The sequence below is a fragment of the Pantherophis guttatus genome, chromosome 4 (assembly GCF_059756535.1).
Source record: "Pantherophis guttatus breed Tessera chromosome 4, ASM5975653v1, whole genome shotgun sequence".
Lineage (NCBI taxonomy): Eukaryota > Metazoa > Chordata > Lepidosauria > Squamata > Colubridae > Pantherophis > Pantherophis guttatus.
In genome coordinates, this window is record NC_142066.1 from 140134714 (window position 1) to 140154679 (window position 19966).

Sequence of the window (19966 nt, forward strand, 5' to 3'; positions counted from 1 at the left end):
CTCAGTTGCTGCTCATCTCCCAGTTTTCTCAGATCTTTGCTCCCCACCACTGACATTCTTGATGTCCATATGTGGCATATTCCAATTTAGTCCATTTTTTTCAAACTTATCTAAATCAAAGTCCATTAAATAAACTAAAGGGAGTGAATTCCAGCTATTTCTTACTTTTACTATACAGGAAGCAAAATTTGTATTTCTGACCAAGTCATAAATGCTGTTTGTTTATTCATGTCAGAAATATGATCAAAATAAGGTACACTACATGACATAAAATATAAAATACAAGAGTAAAATATCTACAAATTAACTAATTTCATTGTATATATGTACAATGACAATAAAGGCTATACTAAATTAATATAAATTAGCTCTTGCTCAGAAACTAGCAACTATAATTACATTCTGTCATGCTTCCATGAGGTCAAATGTACACTGATCAGGACACAATGAGCAGGTATACATATGTGTTGTGGTATGCATGTCTCCACAATTGCAAAGGGTAGAAGCGATCGAATAGCCCCATTTGTTCAGAGTGACCTAAGGAAGCTTTTCACAGATTTTAACACTTTGCTATAATTTATCTGAGTTTTTCATTTCTTGGCAATCTATTCTGGATTTTTTTTTGCATTGCCTGCTGAGGGAACCTTGACTGGTGGAGACAGAAGAGTTATATGATAGGCTGAATATGCTGGCTACTCATCTCAGTCTGCTCATTGGCATAGCAGCTGAACAATATTCCTACTATCTCCTTTTTAAAACATATCCACAAATATTGAACTGCAAGACCTGCAAAGAGAGAGGGAGGGAGAGCATTCTTCTTTCAAATGTTATCCATTTGCATTTTTGTTATTGTGGCATGGAAGTAGAGGGATATTCTTAATGGTTTTGCTTTGTTCACACTATATACTTGTGTGCAGTATGTTTACTCAGCTGTAAACTCTACTAAGTACCAGGTTAACCAGTTACAATAGCACTAAAAAAAAGTGGCATGCAACCAGTCCTCGCACTTACAACCATTGCAGCATTCCCACTCACATGATCAAAATACAGGTGGTTGGTAACCAACATATATTTACAACAGTTACAGCATTCTGTGGTCATGTAATCTCCATTTGTGACCTTCCCAGTTAGCATCCCCAAATCACTGGGGAAAGTTGAATTTGCATTAATGACTTTAGAATTGTAGTGGCTCGCTTAACAACCAAAAATGTAATAAAATCAGATGTGACTCACTTAACAACTGCCTTCATTGGCAATAAAAATTCTCATCCCAATTATGGTTGCAAGTTAAGGATTATGTGTACTCGACATTAATTTCCAAATGTTTACATGCATTTGAGCTGTAAACTCCATCACAAACCTCATGCATATCATGAAGTAAATCAGAATGAAATTGGAATATTTATGCAGTATTATATTACACCACTGCAGTTGTTAAGTCATTCATGTGGTCGTTATACGAATTCAGTTTTCTCCATTGATATAAAACCTTCCCAAATACATTCTAAAAGCTGTATTTTGTTTTCTTTTTTGGATTATCCATATATTTATGTTTGAATAAAGTCTCTTTCATATGGATTCACCAGAGTTAAAGGCCATCAGTGAGAAGACTATGCTGAGAAGATTCTTTCAGCTTTTAAATTCCCTAAGTAGAATGAAATTTAAGTACACTTATGTTTATTGCTCTTCAAAAATCTGGAAATCTTAGAAAATAAAATATTTTTGTTGCAGCATGATATAAAGAATATGAAGGCATTTGATTCACCCTCTATTATGAAGCAATTGTAAAACAATGTTGGTTTAAATTGCACTATATAGCAGAGGGAGATGTTTATTGCCATTCACAGCAGGTTATCTTTGGAAAGTAGATGTAAATGTCCTCTTTGAATTAATATGAATACTTTTGAGTCTATTAAAAGAGCTGATAATACATAATATAAAATGGTAATGAGCACCCTCTTTCCACCACACTGAAAAGATTATGCTGACTATGTCTCGGAGGAGAATGAAATATTAAGGCAGAATTTTAAAAGGATAACATTTTCTTTAAAGATCAAATGGACATATCTCATGAATATGAAATAGGAAACCTGCTTTGCTTAAAAAGTTGTACATAAACTCAGGAATACACTTACAACTGCAAGTAACTTGCTCAAACCAAATAGCATTAAACCTGTACCTGTGTGAATTAAATTGAACTGAACTGAACTTTATTGGCCAAGTGTGATTAAAAACACAATGAATTTGTCTCTGGTATAGAAGCACTCAGTGTATATGCAAAGCAACAGAATCATCATCATTATCATCATCATCCCAATAAAAGGGTAGAATAAAGAAAATAATAAGTATAAATAATAATACTAGAGACATACTACATGGATAAAAATACATAGATATTAGACAGCACTGTAATACAAAACCAAAGTTCACTGTATACTCAATCTTTGAGTATACAGTGATTACAATAATTCATCTTAAAAGATCCAGCACACATATACAACCCTTTAAATATTTGAGGAATTTACTTACTATTTGAAGGATTTCTCTATGAACATAAAGATGTCATTATACACAATCAGACCATTGGTCTACTTAACCACAAGCCCATCTTAATAGGAATTCTCAAGTGGTCTTTCCTTCCACATTAATCTACCATTTAAATTCAGAAGAAGCTCTGTCAAGAAAAATAAATAACAAAGTAACACTATACATGAATTTTTTAAAACAAATATTAACAAGTAATTTTATTTATCAGCACATTTCGGCTAGAACAAATAGATTTTAACAAAGCAAATCATGAAAAAAACTGTCATCCCCTTATTGACAATGTAGTTCTCATGACTATATATATTATTATACCTATAACTTCTACTCAAGGTATAGAACAGTCTCAAGCACAATAACAAAGAGCATTTCAAGGTGTATGATTTCTGTTCTTGTGTGGTTATGTTTTATATTGGCCATTGGCCAGCTTGCTTCAATAATCCATTCCATTCCAGAAAATGTAAAAAAGCCAGAGGTGCTGGGGGCTACTCCTGGAGGATGACATATGGATCAGACTTTTAATGAGCATGCAGTGCTTGCATTGCTTAATTTACCTGCTCCTTACACTAGAGGGTAGATTACTGTCTACTTGCTGTAACAGATGTACTATTAATGCACTATTTAATGGTAAAATCCGGAGTTATTAATATGAATTTAGCTCAAAGAATTTTTTCTTGGCTACATCTCCAATATTTAAATCTGTCAACCCATCAAGACATGGTATCTGGGTCATGGTACCAGACATGGTATCTGGCTAAAAGAATACAATATTTCATGGAGAAATCTGTAACAGATTTGCAGCAATTGTTTGTTAATGGTGTTTTTGTCAACACTGGGATTTTCTTTTTCAAAAAAATACCCTGTTTTCCCCAAAATAAGACATCCCCTGATAATAAGCCCAATCGGGCTTTTGAGCGCATGGCAATAAGGCCAAGCGCTTATTTCAGGGTTCAAAAAAATATAAAACAGGGTCTTATTTTCAGGGAAACACGGTAATGAGAATTTTTTAGTAATGTAGAAAATTTGAAGGAAGTTTTCTTTTTTAATCTTACAGGACTTCTTTTAATTTTAATTAATTTTGTAGTTAGATTCCCAATATTCTTGTATATATGTACAGTTTTTCTTCCTAGTTTTCTATAATAAAATAATTTTAAAATATTCCCCACATTGATTTATATCAGAGTCGTATACACAGCTTTAAGGTTCTACATTCCCACCAAGTTTTGGTATGGCCTTCAGAAAGTCTCCAAAAGTTGTTGCCAAACTCTTTTTAAATAAAATAATTGTATTAGAATTTACTTTAGTTCTCATTTAAATTAAACTTACTATAGTTATTGTTCTGCTTTTGGCTGTATCCACTTGTTGAAATGTGGTTGCTGGCATATTATTGAAAAGAGTGACCAATCGCCTTAAAAAGCCATTGTGTATCCCTCAGTTAGATTTATTACAACAGCCATGTGGAATGTCAGTTTTAAAATCCACCATTCAAACCCATCCATATGCAGTGAGGCTAAACCTCATTTCACTGCTAAAACTGCTTGCTAAGAGTTCTAAGATGAATTGCTGGCAAATGCAATTTTAAAGGAAACATGAAATGCCTTTGCCCAATTTAAGAATATAAATGTACCAGCTAAGGTGCCATTTCATATGTAATTTTAAGCATATCTCCCAAAGACCATCAACAATTATGAAGTTTTAGCGTGATAGGAAAATAATATTAAATACATTAGTGGAAAATGTTTTTTAATTTCATTTATGTTTAAATGTAAATGAAATCAACTTTAGTTCTGTTATTGCTCCAAGCAACAATTTTGTAGTATGGCTGATGCATTGAAAAATCTGCATATTAATATCCAGGTAAGTTGTACTAAACATTGAAAATATGAAAGGTCTTATCATTTTATAAAGTACCTTTCTATAGTTATCTGTATGTGTATATCATGGCAAAACCAAATGTATCTGTTATTCATCATTATAAATAGCAATCATTTTAATACTTTCCTAAACTATGTCTGAAGTTTTAAACCAAACTGTAGCTTTATATTTATAGTCCCTCCAAAAGGTCAAGTCAAAATCACTATCTCTGGTTAGCTGGTGTACTACTAAATTTATTTTGATTGTTCTTAAATTATATACCTGCAAATGAAATATAGATTCTTCACATTTTTGTTGTTTTGGTTTCCTTACACACAGGAAGTCTTTTATCAAATTTTCCTGCTTTTATTTTCACTCAGCTCATCACACAAAACATCTGCATAAATAAAGATCTAAGCATCTGCTCTATTGAAATGATCTCTGGGGCAGATGTTTCTTTCCTTATACTCATGTCACTAAGCATGGATACATTATTTGAACAGATGCAAGTAATACGAAAGTGTTGTATCCCACGGTGAAATGCCTCCAACTGCTTCATATCAACATACATAAATGCTATTCGCACTTGCATTTATGTTAATAACAAGAAAGGCAGCAGGGGTTTCTACTGAGTGTGAGTTGATGCTATGAAATACACTCATTTTGTTAATTGAAGTTGAACTTCTGTCTCCTAAAGCCTGCTACATACAAATACGATTTTAAACATCTCTCTGAATTGCTTTTTGAAAAACTAATAAAAACAAATTGTAATGTTGTATCCAACAATCAAAAGACCCCCAGATGGTTTCAAATTTTATTTCTAAAGGTCTATATTAATATTATTACATTATGTTTCTTGATAGCATGTTGTATTCACTTTGCATTTATTTTACACTTTTTTACAAAATAGGTTTATTAAAATGATACTGACTCTTTTCACCAGGGTTCTTGACATCATGTGAGGCTTCAATTTCCTAGCTTCATTCTTAGAATTAGTATCTCATAACAGCTTGACAGGTTGTGCCAGGTTTAATACTGAGCTGAAAAAGGGAAGTGCGTCTTGGCTCTCCATAAAAAATGAACGGTATTGAAAAACCTAGATAAAAATCACCAATAATACAATATTTAACTGCTAAGTTATTTTGACTGGCATCAATAGAGAAAAATATGAAGCAAAAAGTTGAAGCAAAATGTTCCACAATCACAGGTCTACATCAACCATGAACCAAATTTTAAATACAGTACCTTTGGGACACTGGAAAGAGAATTTACTTGAAGGAACAATGTAAAAGTGAATCAGCCAAAGCTCAAGGGTTTGATGCAAAAACTTACATAGACTATGTAAGCCACCTGCCCGAAACGGTATAGGGGCCGTGATAGCGAACTTATGGCACACATGCCACAGGTGACACACAGCGCCCTCTGTGTGGGCATGCAAGCTGTTGCCCCAGTTCAGCTCCACCGTGCATGTGTGCACGCCTACCCCGGCCAGCTGGTCGTTGAGTCTCTGTCACACATGCACAGGAGTGGGGCATGCACATATGCAGGGGATTGGGATGTGCGGGGGACACGCACATGCATGGGGAAGGGTGCTGTAGGGGCATACGCACATGTGCGGGGGTTTAGGTGTATGTGGGGACTACGCACGTACACACAGGGGGCTGGGCACATGCGTAGGGGCAGCACACGCATTGCATTTTGGGGGTTTGGGTGCACAGGCGCACATTTGCATGGGCGTGCATGCACTTTGGGCACTCAGTCCAGAAAAGGTTAGCCATCACTGGTATAGAGTGTCCTGCTTAAGCAGGGGGTTGGACTAGAAAATCTCCAAGGTCCCTTCCAGCTCTGTTCTGATTCTTAAGTTTTTTTCATCAAGCTGGAGGGAGGTACTGAATGTGGTACTTACTTATCTCATTCTTGTCATAATGTGGTACTTACGTATCTCATTCCTGTCATATTGAACTTCAACTGTGTATAGATTTGTTTCACATTCATATTTTATCCTTATATAACATTAGCCACTATAGTACAATTTTCTCTAATCTGGTGCTTTCTATTAAGACTTTGACTCCCAGATCTCAGATGCATCCTCAACATCCAGGGAGGACAGGGAGAATCAGATTAGGAAAGCTGTAGAAGCAATTTGAGGTTCCTGCAAGTATTTCATAGAAAATTTTGTCTCACTGATTTTCTGAGTAAATTAACTTACCTTCAGTTAACCATTTTATTTATTTATTATATATAGTGATTGGCCCATAGCCATTTAGAAAACTGCAGGCTAGATTGCAAGACACTTTGCAAATTAGAAAGGTTTTTTTAAAACATATGTTCAGTAACTGTAAACTGTACTTGCATGATAAGTTATATATTAAAATTTAGTTTGCAATATTTACTAAAGGGCAACATTTTATTTAGGATCTTTGTTTTTTCTTTAGTTTTAGATTTTCAAATACTTGTTCTGATTAAAACTTAAATGCATATTTCACTGTTATAAGAAGTAAATTTCCAAAATCACGGGTTTCAAACTCACCGCATTCCCATTGCCATCATGTGATGTTTCACGATGTCTTTCCCATTTGCAGAACTGGGGTGGGCATGGCCTGTGTGTGACACATCCAGCCCGCAGGCCACCAGTTTGACACCTCTGTCCTAAATCATACCTCCCTCATAATATTGTGCAAATAAACCTCCAGAAAATGTTGAGTGGGGCACTTAATACTGCCTTATGGCATCTACCCTTTCTTTTGCACATTAGCTTAGTAGATCTATTGAAGATACTTTTTACTGGCATGTATTGCAAATTTCTCTAGGCCCATCAACTGTAGAGGCAAAGAATTATTCATCCACATTTGCTTAGTCTTAAGCCATATAACTACAGTATACTTTTTCAGGTTTAATTATGTGGATTGGATTACTTTTTTCATAATACAGTATCAATTGGCAAATTAAAGAAAGCTGTCAATACACATGGATTTAAAGCAGACTTTTTCATTCAAAACTGATCAGCAACAGTATCTACAAATATAGTGTTAATATTATGAGGCCAATTTTTTCCAACATAATTTCATATTGCTCTTTATTTTTCCTCATTTTGATAATTTTCTAAAATTGTATATGTTCTATTTCTTTCCTCATAAAACTTTGGAATTCATAGATGAAAATAATGAGAGAATATTAGAGATAGGGGTTACACTATTATAAGGTCACCAAAGAAAACAAAGAAACCCAAAAAATAAACAACCAGAAACAGACATGATTAGGAGAGCCTTTGCATAGCTTTGGTTGGTGCATCAGCAGCAAACTTTCCTGGATCTGGATTCCCTGCATTCAGTCATTCAAGCCCTAGTCATCTCTCATCTGGATTATTGCAATATACTCTATGTGTGGCTACTGGTAGCTGGTATTAAGTACAGTAGCAAGAGCAATCTTTGGGCCTCTAGAACAGGGGTGTCAAACTCAGCCCATGGGCTGGATTTGGCCCACGGGCTGCTTAAATCTGGCCCGCAGGGCTGGCCTGGAAATAGCAAATGCCCGTTTTCAGCCTGGATGGTTTCCTGCAGCACTCTGCTGGGCAAAACAGGCTGTGTGGGGCCGTGCAAGGCCCCATGCCCCATTTTGGCCAGCGAAGTGTTGCAGTAGGCATCCGTCCTATCTTCCCCCTGGTCAACCCGCAAAGAACTACAATGCTGATTCGGCCCTTGAAGAAATCCAGTTTGACAGCCCTGCTCTAGAATGATTCATATTACAGCCCTCCTCTGTAAATTGCACTGGCTGCCAATTTGCTTATGAGTGCAAGGTGTTGGTTATGACCAGAGGTGGGTTTCAGCAGGTTCTGACTAGTTCTGAAGAACTGGTAGTGGAAATTTTGAGTAGTTCGGAGAACTGGTAGTAAAAAGTCTGACTGGCCCTGCCCCCATCTATTCTCTGCCTCCCAAGTCCCAGCTGATCGGGAGGAAATGGGGATTTTCCAGTAACCTTCCCCTGCCACACCCAAGTCATGCCACGCCCATCAAACCACACCCACAGACCCGGTAGTAAAAATTTTTGAAACCCACCACTGGTTATGACCTTTAAAACCTTTTAAGAGTATGGATCCAGACTACCTGATGAATCATCTCCTCCTGCTAGGTCAGGCCTGCCTCACTCGTGCTGGTAGGGAAAGCCTACTGCAGATCTGGTCAGTCAAAGAACTTCAACTATCAAGTTCTGGCCTAGCACCCAACCTTTGAAAAATTGTATCCCCCTGGAAACTGAATGGAGAATACCACATTGATGGTGGATACTAGACTGAAAGCAAACCACTTCCCCCCCTCCCGCATTCCTTGTTCCCCCACCCATCTTTTAATCACATATTGCTGTATCTTCACTGAATTTTTCTGCTAGGTTTACACTTCTTTTCATTTCTCTATTTTTACTGGTTTAAATTGCCTAGAGAAGCTGATGGTGAGAGAGACAAATATATGTAACAAATAAATAAAGAAATGGCATAATTTTGGAAGGTTTTTAAATCTTTCAGCAGCAAATATTGTTAATTATTATTTCATTAATTTAAATTCTTAAGTGAATAATTCTTAACGAATAAGATATCAAATAACGTAAAGAACAGAAGGGTCTTAGCAAATATCTGTACTGTATCTCAACCAAAGTTTTATAATATAATAGGTTCATTTATCTGCCTGGAAAAGTATCAGAAAAAAAAATAAATAAAGGTTTGAGTTGCCTCAATAATTTTTAAAGATAACATAATTTTCACAATTTCAAATGATAAAATTTGATTTTTATTTTAAATAATCCTGTTTACAGTATTCTAAATGATCCTATTTTGATCTCTTTAAAAGGTAATGTATACAAATCTATATATAGTACAGAAAAATAAATAATTCTCATTTTTTCTTTTCTTTTTTTTAACAAAATTTTTTTTTGAATATACATCAATATCAATACATGAACAGTGAGGCATCTGGGTATCATTCATTTGAATACAAGTAGTAGTGATAGTATGAATATTGTTATTTAAATCATACTTATATAATTGTAATGTTATTATACATATTTGTGTTAAAATATTGGCCTTCATTATTTAGTTGTTCAGCATTTTAGTCCACCATTCTAATGACAATAACAATATCATTAAAACATAGTGTCACAATCTTTCAACATCTAATCTTTATATCTAGCTATTACTTTTAGTATAATATATAGAAATATGTATAATAATATTCCCATTTATTGTTTCTGCCTGTTCTAGCTCCTAGTAAAGCCAATCTCCAATTATAAAGCATTTTCCCTATCTATCTTCTCTTGCCCGTTTTAATATTTCAATTCTTATTCGTTTTTTTGACTTGCCTCTCAAATTCCTCCCTTGGGTCTTCATCTCTGTCTACTTCTTTCCTGTTTAACCTACGTATTTCTTCCATCTCTACTATCCTTTGCTGCCAAGCCTCCATAGGATCTGCCCAAGTCGCTATTTTCTTTTCAAGAATATCTTTGTTTATCCAGTATCATTTTTTGGTCTTTTAGCATGCATTTTCCCTGAATTGTTTCATAAATCTTTATTGCCTTCTCCTTCTTATCTTCATTTTATTTGTTGATTTGTCTGTTCTATATTTTCACCTGGTCTCTCTATTATCCCCTCTATTTCCTGGGCTTTTTTACCATTATTCATTATCCCTTCTAGAACACTTTCTAGCTTCCCATTTATGTTATTCATTAAATCCTTTATCTTCCTGTGATTCCTTATCGTAATATCATAAACGGTTTGAAACATCGATACCATTTCTTTTTGCAACCCACTTATTTCCCCCTGCTGAAACATCTTGTCTTCTTTTGATAAGTCCAAATACTGTATAGCTCAGTAGTCTGTCAATGGTCTATCACTGCCCTAGAGTCTCAATTATCTTTGACCTCAGAAAGTCAATCTGGAAACCGTTTATTCAATCCTGATGTTGCTCCTCAGGTAATACAGTTATTATAATTCTTTATGTTCCATAGTCAATTTAGTTCTTTTTAGATAATCCAGGAAGATTTCCAAACGTCTCCTTATGTCTACTCTCGTTTTTTTCTTGTTGTATATTGAATAAAGATGAAGCATGGGTGGCCTATAAATGTTGAGGAACTGTATCATCTAGCATTTTGCTTTATGTTTGCTACATCTGATATGAAATTCAGTAGAAGGGCCACCCAGCAGTGATAATAATAACTGCTTTATTTGAAGGCCCAACCTTTTAATGAAACAGAAATATGCAAATACAAATTTGAAATGCTAAAGTTATCCATATATATTTCATTTGGAAATCTAGTGATAAATCGTGGGTTTCCATTCCTATTCCTCCCCTTATCATGCTTTCTACACACATGTGCGCCCGCGCACACACACACACCATAGCAGCTAATGAAGTTGACTGGAGCTAAGGAAAAGTGACTTCATATCACAAACATGGATATTTTCTCAATTACACACTGTTACATAAAGAAGCATGTTCAATATAAATCATTTCCAGGATTCCAAACTTGCAGTTTTAATCAGCTGGTATTTCTATTTATTTTAATTTTTATTTCTGAATCTGACTTGAAAAGGCTATTTTTTTACATTATTGTTTTTACAATGGATTTCTTCTGGGACTGCAAAGGAAAGCTATTTTACAACAGAAAGAGATTTCCTTTTCTATAAAACCAAGAATATCGCCCACATGTTCACCTGGGACAAACTTGGCCAGAGTAAATAGTCTAGAAGGTTACAGGAGCCTGGGAATGTTTAACCTCAAGAAAATAATTACAGCTCAACAAGATCAGAAGAAACTGCACAGGAAATATGGATAGTAACCCTTTAATGTTTCCCCAAAAGCTCAAGACTGAATTGTTCTTCTGTTAAATTACAGTTATAATAACTGAGGAACAAAGAATGGAGAAAGTCATACATAAAATATAAACATATTATGATTTTTAAAAATAGCTAGAATAGATGCTTTTTCCTTTCACAGTATGCAGAACATTAAGGTTTTATAATTAAGATCACAGATCTCATTTCAACAGCCATATGGCTTGGAAGAGAGGTCAATAATTTCTATATCTATTTTGTAGAAACTATGAATTGATTTCTAAAATTACCTTAATCAAGCGTTTTTATTTTTTTTAATTTATTTTCTTGATTGCATTTTTTCTCTTATTTTTATTTTGAAGTTTGTAAGTATATATACATATACGTATGTGTGTGTGTGTGTGCGTGTACGCACACACACAGTCACACACACACATGCTGAATGTATTAAGGAGATATATATATATATATGGCAGTTAGCAATGCGCTCCTTAACATATTCAGCACTGAGGCTGGAGAATATTATAGTCAAGTTTTTAGGGCCTTACAAAAGGCTAACAGAACATTCTACTCTCTGAAGGGAGGATGTTCCATAGAGCAGGAGTCATTGCAGAAAAAGCTTTTCTCATGGAACCAATCAGCCAACACTCTGGCTGATAGAATCTGCAGCATGCCCATTCCGCTTGATCTGGTTGGATGGGTAGAGACTCTTGGAAAAAGGCAATCCCTTAGATTTTTCTACCTTTTTGTCCTGGAAAGAATTGCCAAGAAATTTCAGGATTTATGAAGGCAATTTGTGTTCCATATCATTTGTTTTACAGAAGCTGCAGCTACAACTCTACCTCAATAGAAGTTACGTGCATAAAGAAGAACATCCCCAATTCTAACTACTCTACTAAAATAATATTATCTGCTTCAAGAAAAGGCAAGAGGAATAAGAACAATTGATATAAAGATCATATCAGATAAAGTAGAAGGAATTAAAGCAGGATTGCTCATGGTCACAAAATATTCTTAAAATATTGGTTTTAATTTCGAAAGAACTTTTTCATTTGTATTAACTCAACACAAACTATATCTGATTTTTCAAACTTATTTTTTTTTAAACTTTGAACAAATTGAAGTTAGTTATAATATAAAAGATAATAGGGGAACGGAAGAAAAGGAAGGAAGTTCAAGGGAAAAAGGGGAAAGGGAAAAAAGCAGGGGTGAAATCCAGCAGGTTCTGACACGTTCTGGAGAACTGGTAACGGAAATTTTGAGTACTTCGGAGAACTGGCAAATACCACCTCTGGCTGGCCCCCGAATGGGGTGGGGATGGAGATTTTGCAATATCCTTCCCCCAGGAGTGGGGAGAGAATGGAGATTTTGCAGTATCCTTCCCCTGCCACGCCCACCAAGCCACACCCACAGAACTGGTAATAAAAAAAATTGGATTTCACCACTGGAAAAAAGCAGTGACTTCCAGCAATTTTCAGTATAGTAAAATATAAAATTACAATCTCAACTTTTAACTCTACATATTTAGGAAATACTGGCCATTTCTACATCAATAAACTAATCTGATCATCAAAACCCAAAATCAAACATTCATTTTTCTGTTTTGAGCATAAAGTTCTGAAGTAGTTTCAAAGTAGAAACAAAGCTGGATACATTCTTTTCTTAATTAAAACAATTAATTTTGTTATCTCCATATTTTTTCCACCCATTTTTCCATTGTGGGAACTGACGGTTCCATTTTTGAGCATATAAAATTCTCATTGCATTCAACATATAACAGAGCAGTGGTGGGTTGCCCCCAGTTTGCACCGGTTCTATAGAACCGGTAGTCAAACTGGCGGGAGGCTCCGCCCACCAACCCCGACGTTATCAAAATGCTTCTGCAAATGCGCAGAAGCTTCTGCACTTGCGCGCGGCCCCACTACAAGCCGGTAGTAAAGGTAAGTAGAACCCACCCCTGTAACAGAGCTCTACATTTTTTCAAGCTTTTCAAACTATTTTCCAATAGTTCTAACAGAAAAACTTCTGGTTTCATTTCTGACTTAATTTACTAATCAACATTCAATATATTAAGTATATTTCCTTTTTAAAAAAATCTTCAATGAAAAATATCAATTTTACATTAAGATATAAAATCGATAAAATTTAAAACGTTTCCTATGTGCCCATATTTTCTGCTACTGTGCCTCTTAGGGGATATACTTAAGGATATGGCCAGTCAGGAAAATTGTCAAAATCTGGCCAGAGGGAGCACACTGCCAGTTGCAGGACTGCTTTGAGACTACCGAGTGGAGTATATTTGAACATTTGGAGCTGCAAGAATTCAATGATGCTGTACTACTCTCTTATATTAAAACATGCCCAGACAATGTAACAGTGAATAAGCGCATCAGAGTTTACAGTAATTGAAAACCCTGGATGTCAGCAGAGGTACAATCACTTCCGACAGCCCGAAACTCCACCTTCAAGGCAGAAAATGAAGACAAATACAATGAGGCCAGGGCAAACTTGAGGAGAGATATTAAGGAGGCTAAACAGAAATACAAACAAAAGGTAGAGAAGCATCTGGAAGATAATAACTCAAGACAGGTGTGGCAGGGGCTACAACACCTAACCAACTATAAGGACAATACAAAAAAAATAGCCAATGCTGATGCCATGCTGGTGGAGGAGCTAAATAGCTTCTTCACCCACTTTGAGGTCAAAAGACCTGTCTCTGTGGCTCTAGCCCAAAGGCCCTCTAACCTCCAGCCACTCATGAATATCAAGTGAGAGCTATGCTGAAGGCTGTAAATCCCAACAAAGCTGCAGGTCCAGATGGTGCTCTGGAGAAAGTGGTAAAAACCTGTGCTGACCAATTAGCAGGGGTCCTGACAAGGATTTTTAAAATCTCCCTGCAACAGGCTAGAGTCCCATCATGCTTGAAAGCAGCCACAATTATCCCAGTTCTGAAGAAAGCAGTCATAAAAGCCTGAATGACTATAGACGCATTGCACTGACGTCTATAGTGATGAAGAGCTTTGAGAGACTGGTCCTACAAAACCTCAGGTTCTGTCTTCCACCAAATTTCGATTAATACCAGTTTGCTTATAGAAGTAACAGGTCGACAGCGGATGCCCTTGCCATTGCTCTACATATTGCACTGAGCCACCTTGAGAAATCTGGGAATTATGTCAGAATGCTTTTTATAGACTATAGCTCGGCCTTTAATACCATTTTATTAAGCATTCTCATTGAAAAACTGACTGACCTGAATTTCCTTCCCCTCACTTGTGACTGGATCAAAGCCTTCCTGACGGATCGTCCACAAACAGTAAGGGTTGGTTCCTTTACATCTTCTACCCTGAAGCTCAGCACAGGCTCCCCTCAGGGCTGTGTGCTCAGCCCCTACCTGTACTCACTGTATACACATGACGGCATATCCTCTGATCCATCCAACATCAAAATAAAATTTGCAGGTGACACAACAGTGCTGGGTCTCTTAACTGGAGGGGACGAATCAGCATACAGGGAAGAAGTCCAGAAGCTATCCATATGGTGCTCAAAAAACAACTTACATCTAAATACTAGTAAGACAAAGGAGATGGTGCTAGATTTCCAAAAGCAGAGAGGAACCTGCCCCATTGTATATCCAGGGGACTGTGTGGATAGGGTTTCTTCTTTTAAATTTTTGGGAGTGCTTATTAGTCAAGATCTCACCTGGAAAAACAAAATGTCCCTGGTGATTGGCAAGGCCCAACAAAGACTTCATTTCCTTAAGAGTCCTGCGAAAAAGTCAGGTGAACAACAGCTGATGACCTCTTTCTATTGGTCCACGATAGAAAGTGTCCTCACATACTGCATTACAGTATGGTATGCTGGTTTAACTGCAGCGGACAGGAAGGCACTAAGAGAGTGATCAATTACAGAGAGCCTTAGTGACGCAGCAGACTAAAGTGCTGTTAAGTAACATCAGCTGCCTGCAATTACTGCAAGTTCAAATCTCACCAGGCTCAAGGTTGACTCAGCCTTCCATCCTTTCAAGGTAGGTAAAATAAGGACCCGGTTTGTGGGGGCAATAAGCTGACTTTGTATAAAAAAGAACACCGCATGGGTGGGGGGCCTACTAAGCAGGTATATACAAAGTATGAAGGCAATTGCTTAACGCATTGTAAGCCGCCCTGAATCTCCGGAGAAGGGCGGCATATAAATTGAATAAATAATAAATAAATTCGGCACAAGAAACCATTGGTTGCCCTCTAACACCACTGGATGACATTGCCAGATCTCGCTGCTTTAGTAGACTAAGAAAGATGCTCAGAGATGATTCACACCCTAGTCAGTGTCTCTTCACACTTCTACCATCAGGCAGAACACATCGAAGCATAGCCAGTCGAACAAATAGGTTTAGAGTGTCTATCCTTGGGCTGTCAGACTCTTAAACACAACCACAATCATTCCATGCACATGTGGAAACGTAAGACTAGTTTTTCTTTTTTTTTCTCCCCCCCCTCAATTACTTGCATAGGGTTATTCTTTATACTATTTATATTATATTTTTTGTCATGGATTGCACCAGTGAGGCTAAAACCAATTTCGTTGTATACATGATGTACAATGATGACAAAGGCTATACTAATTAACTGACCATGTGGGAAAGGAAAGCTCACTATGTAAACTATTTTGGAGGCGATGACTTTCCAGTCTAATTTATTACCCTGCACAATTTTGCCACAAATTTTGGAAAATAACCTCTCTTTAGAGCAGTGGGACCTTCTTCCGATATATACATAAAATAATTTGACGTTCCTTTGTGACTAGATTTGTGAGGTAAATAAAAAAGAAATAATCCAGAGAGAGATGAAGTACTCTTTTTAAACGGAATTTAGAAGCCATCCCTCTGAGATCTCATACACAGGCGAGCTCCAGGATTCTTGAACTGTCTAGCTGACAGTTAACCAGACAAAAGAACCGCAACAAAATGCCCGCCGAACAGCCTTTCACAACCTTTTCCCCCTCCCCTAGCGGGCAACGAACCGCCACCTGGGGATGAGGTGCGTCGCGGAGGCAGCACAGACCAGCCTGAACCTTAAAGCTACCAATCAGCGCTTTTGAGGTCCGGCTGACAGAGGTGGGGCGGGGTGGGGGTATCGGGACCGTTAGGCTTCCAAATTAGTATTCCGTGCGTGCCTGCGTGCGACCAGTCAGGAGGAGCTAATAGGCTTGACGTAGATTTAAAGGCGCCGAAAGAAAAGAAAAAGAGACGATCCCTCCCAACCTTCTGCGCCGCTGCGTCACGCCTGGAGAACGTCACAGGCGTCACGCGGTCCTAAACCAAAGCCGTCCTGCGCGAGAGACTTGGCTGATGTCACGTTGGGAACTGAGGACGGCGTTGACTCGTCCTTTCTCTCGCATCGCGCGTTCGGGGAAGGCGTGGCTTGTTGTTGAGGCCCGTGAAGGTGGGGGCTTGGAGCAGGTGGCCGGATGAGGTCGGAATTATTTAGCCCCTCCCCTTCTCCCCAAACCCGCCCTGGCATATTGAACACTTCAGCTCCCATGATGCTGTGCTGAACAGGAATTATGGTTCCTTGAACTCCTAACTCATCCGAAGAGACAGGCGTGAGATGGCAGGTCTGTCACATAATTTTTTAAAAAGAGGGAAAAGTCGAAGGTAGTTCTCAGAGCTAATCCGCTAAATCGCCCTCACCAGTGCAGTCTTACCTGGTTCACTCAGAATTTAGCCAATGGGATTTATTCCCAGGTAAGTACGGATAAAATTGCATGCTAGGATGGATGTTCTGGAAAAGATTTGAACAGGGGATTGAAAACCTTGTAAAAAGTAAAGATGTTTAAGTAACCGTTAGCCTCTCTCTTGATTTGTTTTGCTTTTTTTTTTAATCGTTTGCCTAATAACCTAATGCTGTTGTAGACTAATGAATGGTGGGGTGTTTGCTTGGTTCCAAGAGCTGCATCTAACAGTTTATCTTCTTGGGTATTTTTTCTTCTTCTTACCTTTATGTCTGCTTATCCTTATTCTCATAATTCTCAGGAACTATGAAATTCAGAAGCCACATCGCATGGAAGAAATGTTTCCTGGGTTGGAAGAGCAAGGAAAAAGAGATGGTCTTCATTATTCCCTTCCAGGGATAATGGGTTAGGGTTTCTTAAAGGCATTTGATTGCTTTTGGTCTTGTCCCAATTCAGCTAAAGTAATTTTGTATCTTGCTGACTGTACAATACTGATAAAAGATATTCTCAACATGCTCAAAGACATGATAGGCAAGAGCCACATTACTCTAGTGTGGCAAAGAATCACGTAGCATCTTTTCTGAGTATAGAATTTTATTGAAGCTCTCTTACATCTTTCAATCAAAATCAGTTCTATAGACGAAAGTGGTACCAGATTTTTATGGAACATGTTCAAAGTATCATTTGCATGTTCTGAGTCACACTACTTAAACATTGTAGGTAATGAAGCCTTGCACAAATGTAAATTATAACTAGTTTATATTGTATTTTCTGTAAATCTGAGTGAATGTTACACAAAATCGCATCTTTGCATGTGTTTAGTCTGGAATAATGTCTGTAAATTAAAAGGTGCCTAATTCTGGGAACAGAATAGGTTAAAACTGTTCTGCAGTCCTCGGTGATGTATATGAACTTTCCAGATAAACTGGAATAGAATCAACCTCAACAAAGAAGCAACACTTTTGCCAGCAGGAGCCATGTGGAATTTTTGTGGGCATCTCTGTTATTTCTATTAGTAGATAGCAGACCCTGGACTGTTCTCAAAAGAATATTTCCAAATGTTGCAGATGGAGAAATCAAAATGACCTTGTCAGTGTATAGAGCTGTTAAAAAATAGTCAAAAGCAATATAACATAATAAGTGTATTATTCCCCAGGAATTAATATTTCTTTATGCTCTGTTCTCATATCTTGTGACTTTTCAATGAGTCTTTATTTGGGGGGGAATAAGTAGTCAGCAGTCTTGACAAAGAGAGCCCTTTTTAGAGTCTCACAAGCTGTCTGGTCTAGGATTGAATAATAAGAGCACATATGAATAGTTTTAAGAATTCTTTTCTAGATTATTTTGAGTGGAAAAAAATTATTCCCAAATTCTGCTCTGAAAAGATTGCATTGGGCCCTTTACTACTGAAAATAAAGCTTGGTAAATAAGAACAAAATTGTTCTTTGAAAGTAGATTCTTAGCACTTAGCATGAAAATTTTTCAAAGTAGTTTACTCCTATTACACCAACATCTGACACATCTGTATTTCTGTGGAGTTGAATGGAACTTACTTCTGAATGTGTGCATGTTTCATGTGTTAAAACTGCAGATAGCCCTCTTCAATATTAAATTCCTTCTTGATTACACATTTCAGAGAAAACAATATTACGTGTCAGGTTTATCATATAGTATGCATACTTGGCAAAGATGAAGAGGAAATGGACTTAGAAATAGATCTAGAACTACTTTTCATTACCTAGCAATTAATTGTAATAGTAATTGCAATATTACTCTTACAATTAATTACTTTAAACTGCAAGTAATGCCCATATCCCACATTATACAAAGTTATCTCCTCCACCTATAGACACTTCCTTTGGGGCTATTAGTTTCTCCAGGGAACTCTATGGTTCATTTAAATATGTTTAGGTTCAGGCTGCAGTATATAGTTATTAATATTTTTAATAATCAAATCCCAGTATTGTAGGATGACATAGTTACCCTACTTCAATGAAAAATGAAATGGCAAAGCATTATGTGTGACATATGATGAAATCACTGATAAATCTTTTTGCAAAAATAGTGTCTCTATCTTACACTCATACATTTAAATTTAATGAGAGCTTTTATTTGATTCAACATTATTTTTTGATGTTCTGTCTTTTTTTCAAAGTAAACCAAATATGAAAAATTATATCTTTCTTTAGGAATAAATTCATGTTTACCCTCCTATGAGGGTACTTGCACTTGATTAGTACATTTGCATAAATATTGATACATTATTTTACCCTTTGTTATTTATTTCCTTTTTATTGAATTATGTCTTGTCTTGTCTTCAAATTGGTAAATTAGATTACCTTCGCTCCCATATGTTGGAGAGCAAAAAAAAGTGGTACTATTTGCAGGTATTTGGTTGAAATTCAGCAGAAAAAGCATGGGCATCATCTTTTGCTTTGTAGTAACATAAGCACATGTTTTCAAATGCATCATTCAGAACTTAAATTTTCCCCATTCCTCCAAAAACAATAAATATGTAACCATAACTTTCAGGGAAAGCTCATAGCTGTAAAAATCTCCATATGCTGTTGTTTTTCCTCTGAAGTCACCAAGGCACTAAAGGCAACAAAGGAGAACAGTGGCTTGCTGCCTGGGAAGATTTTGGAGGATCTGAACGCTTCCTTTTATTTATTTTTTTACAATCAGCTTTTCCTTGAATAACTTCCAATTACAGAAATCACTCAGATTTTTGAAGATCCCCACACTAATACAGACAAATGCATGTGCTAAGGAACACAAAGGTAATTTTTTGATATTTAATTAATCAAATGTACACCCATCTCACAAAAAGCAACCTGGGTGGCTTTAAATAAAACATAAAAACAACCATTATAAAAATATTTTAAAAGTACTATTAAAGTTATAATACGCATAGCACAAGGCGCACAGAAAATATATCAATCATAGTGGAACTACCTAAATTGAGCATATTAGTTGGGCTGGGTGATGTTCTTTACAGTCTTTGAGTGATTAGCTGAGAAAAGG

At 36.7% G+C, this 19966-nt stretch overlaps 2 long non-coding RNA genes across 5 annotated transcripts in view; one reads left to right on the top strand and one right to left on the bottom strand.

Annotated features, from left to right (window-relative positions):
* The window catches only part of LOC148114371 (uncharacterized), a 30999-nt gene extending 14422 nt beyond the window's left edge, over nucleotides 1–16577 (bottom strand). For 2 of the 4 annotated variants that reach the window (XR_015734085.1, XR_015734082.1), the window contains exons 1-2: nucleotides 5330–9090; nucleotides 2530–2674 (exon numbers count right to left, since the gene is read on the bottom strand). This is a non-coding gene — a long non-coding RNA (uncharacterized LOC148114371). Of the gene's footprint in view, nucleotides 1–2529; nucleotides 2675–5329; nucleotides 9091–16472 lie in introns of those variants that run through there. The other 2 variants (XR_015734083.1, XR_015734084.1) reach the window with 2 other exon arrangements.
* LOC117655277 (uncharacterized) lies at nucleotides 9713–19211 on the top strand. Its single transcript, XR_004588619.3, has 2 exons — nucleotides 9713–16955; nucleotides 17244–19211. It is a non-coding gene; the product is annotated as an uncharacterized LOC117655277 (long non-coding RNA).
* The last annotated feature ends 755 nt before the right edge of the window (nucleotides 19212–19966 follow it).